The sequence below is a fragment of the Canis lupus genome, chromosome 17, assembly GCF_011100685.1.
Source record: "Canis lupus familiaris isolate Mischka breed German Shepherd chromosome 17, alternate assembly UU_Cfam_GSD_1.0, whole genome shotgun sequence".
Classification (NCBI taxonomy): Eukaryota; Metazoa; Chordata; class Mammalia; order Carnivora; family Canidae; genus Canis; species Canis lupus.
Window position 1 is genome coordinate 16,950,145 of NC_049238.1, and position 3,696 is coordinate 16,953,840.

At 35.0% G+C, this 3,696-nt stretch overlaps 1 pseudogene; it reads left to right on the plus strand.

Annotated features, from left to right (window-relative positions):
- The first annotated feature begins 407 nt into the window (after window positions 1-407).
- LOC100685810 lies at window positions 408-2,008 on the plus strand (annotated as a pseudogene).
- The last annotated feature ends 1,688 nt before the right edge of the window (window positions 2,009-3,696 follow it).

Genomic DNA, 3,696 nt, shown 5'->3' on the forward strand with positions numbered 1-3,696 from the left:
GTATCCATCTGAATGGAAGATGGTTTGATTGGTTGAAAATGAGCTAGTTGATGTCCTAATGTGGCTTTTGATAAATTCACGCCAATGATTCTGAATTTGTGCCATCTACTTTAAAAAGAAACCTAACTTGTGAAGCATTATTTCTTATTTTTCTTCCAGAGAGGATTAGTGGAGAGAAAATTAAGTTCCCTCATCTAAGTTAGTACCTCAGGGAACTATTCACCTATCAATGTATGGGAGAGTTTCAGCCTGTAACTTACCCAATTTCATTAGCATTAATGGGAGTTTTGTGTGAAATCCTGTGTGAATCATTGCTTTAGGAGATCTGTAAGAGTTGTTTGATTACTTTTATTTTGTAATGGCTCTATTCTCCAGCTCAAACTTTTAACTTGTTAGGCTTGCAAAAGATGCTACATTTTGAAAGGAATCAAACTTGGACTTCTGAAGGTAATTAAATCAGAGGAGCATCACATGGAATCATTCACCACTGTGAATATTAGATGCTTGCTGCATATAGGTTCCCAGATGTTCTACTGAATTGCTGTCTATAATGTTTGGGGACTCACATTTGAGTTTTTAGCATTCATTTAATTATTTTTAATATGAAAAAATAAAAATATGTTTTAATAACATGTACTCATTTAATATCCTTACTTAAAATATCCCTCTATTTTCCACTCATTGCTGGGCCATGAATTCTGCACCCATTTGGATGATCCTTCAAGCACCCATCCTGCCCTTGTGTTTCCTCGGCTTCTACTTTCCAGTGATTTTTATATAAGATGAAAAACGAATTTGTGTCCAAACCTGGGAAATTTTGAAAATGAAAGGGGAACCTGGTGGGACTACATGGCCTGGGAGCACAGGCATAAATAAATGCCCTGGAGGTGCACTAGGGGACCTCAGAAGCCTCAGTGATGGGGAGAAAGATAGAGCAAGAAGCCCAGCTGGTGGGCAGCCCTCACTCTTCTGATCAAGGTCTTGCTGCTTTCACTGCCGGGGCCTCCTCCTCTGGACCTACTGTCCTCCCACACATACAAGCCTGGGATAAAAGAATATTCTGGTGAATTCAAAAGAAGAAGAGATGACTTCTGACTAGATGAAAATTCAGATGAATTACCTGGTGAATGAAAAAGAAAGCACCAGAAATCTGATAGTATTTCCTTTTCTTTGATGAAAGCTTCACTTTATGTATAATAAGGGAGATATATTGTGAAGAAGCAGTAGCAAAGAATCCAGAGACTCCAGCAAATCCAGACCTTGATGCTGGTGTAAGTGAACATTCGGATGGTGGGATCAAGATTCAGGTTTAGATTACTTTGCTGTAGAATTTGAAGTTGAGTCTTGATTCAGAAGATTATAGTCTTAGTGAAGAAGAATAACTCTCAGAGGAAGATGATGAAGTATATCAAGGCAAATCATGCAGGAGAGAATGATATAGATTCACTTGAAGAAGATTCTGAAACTTTCTCAGCAGACTACTGGAAGTATAATTTATGAAATGAAATGAATCCTCCCCTTCCACCTCACTGCAACAGATGGTGGGCAATTGGTGAGAACTGGCTTCATAAAGAGAAAGAGAAAATATCTGTAAAAGCCAACTAGAAAAGTCAACACAAGTAGAAGAGGGCTTTGATGTTCTGATTGTAGAAACAAACAAACAAACAAAGCAAACAAACAAACCCACAAAGAACTACAGTAGATGATTCTAAAAAGTCATATGGTGAAGAAAATGATGATCACACAAACCTCCCAGTTCTAAGCACTATTCTCAGACATCAACTTCTAATTGCATCACATAGCAGCCAAGAAGATGTCAAGGAGTTTGAGTGTTAAAAAAACATGAGACAAAGAAGAAAATATGGAACCTAGTTTTGTCCTTAATGCCACTGATTCTCATGTGATTTGCCAAGGTTGACCTAAAAATAATCACATTGTCCATTGCAATATAGGACATCTTATGGCATGTTTTACATGTGCAAAGAAGCTCAAAAAATATGCAAGATGAGTAAGTCCTGGAGATCTGTTGTACAACATAGTGCATACAGTTAACACGGAATTAGGTACTTAAAATACTTTGGGGATTGATGTCGCGTCAAGTGTTCTTACACACTCAAACACACACAAAAAGAACACAAGGAAACTGAGGTGATAGATATGTTTAGGATCTTGATTGTGGTGATATCATAGGTGTATGCTTATGTCCAAACTTATCAAAATGTATACAATACAATAATGTAATTTTTTGTAGTTTATATCTATTATACCTTGATAAAGCTTAAAAGAAGAGAGAAGCAAGCCTTACCCAGTATGAAGACAACTAATTCAAATGACTGTGATATCTCTCTTAGTTGACCTGTCCATTAAAGTATAAATATACATTTCTAACAGTATATCCCTAAACATTTAAACGAACATGAAAGGTATCCTGTTTTTATATATGTCAAAGCAAGAATCTTAGTTCATCTATATTTCTTCTCATCAGTGTAATTTATCTACTGGGGTTGGTGCTGAATATTTACTTCCTTTTAGGAAAAATGTAAGTTCTGTTTATATTTTACATTTGGGTTTTGATGTAATTTGGATTGGATATACTGCTCATCCTTTATTCCTGTTCCTTATATTTTAAATCTTATCCACTTTCTCTAAAATGAGAAGTACTTAATTTTATTTTTACATAAGTAGGGCATTTAAATGTAACTTATTTAGTACTTTTCATGTAAGAAGAAAAAAGTTTGTGTGAAAGATTTAATATTAAAAATTTAAATACCCTTTAATCTTGCAATTCTTAGTTTCCCTCCTCTTTCAGAGCCTCTTAAAATACTTTTTCCAGATAAAAAATAAATTGGTAGTTATATTTGGTGCCATGTAATTAAAGTGTACTTCTTCTCCAGCCACTTTGGTATATAAGGGATTAGTGGTTAAGATGTTGTCACTTAAGAAGTCTTTGGTAATAGGCATCATTTATCCATTAGACAGAACTTTTTAAGGCTCCATAGTGGTCCCAGGGGGATATAGATTGGGATATCATACTCTTCCCAGCACCTGATTTCAGGATTTGGCAAAACCAATTGTTTCTCCTAAATTGATACACAAATCTAAGACACTTTGAAGTATATTCTTGGTCTGGCTTACATAGTGTCCAGTAGTTTCCTAGATTTCAGAACACTGTTTATGGAAAGTTCTAGAAACCAATGAATTCAGAAAGATAAATTTAGAAATCTGATAGAAAAAAATGTTCATTTTAAAACTAGCTAGAAAGGTTATAACTTTTTTTCTAAATTATCCAGAAATTCTGTGTCACATTTCTTCAAGAAAGACAGGGTCAAAACATAGGATTCTAAAATATCTCTCAAACCATGTATATTAATTTCTTGATTCATGTTTAAATATGAATCTTATTTGAAGCAAAATACTGTGAATAACTAGTTTGATTTAGGGTCTTGATACCTTTCTTTTGTGATAGTTGTGCAGACTTGGATGAGGGCAATAAAATCAACTGAATTGCAAGTTTAGAATACAGCTGAGGAGTCATTTTGCACAACTTTGAGTGCCAGTCACTAACAGTGTATTGTTATAAACTTCAGAAAACACACACACATACACACACACACACACACAGCTTACTCATGGATGCATATGTAAGCAAGAAACAAAGGGATTAGTACATCAGCCAAAGAGTGGTCCTCACATACA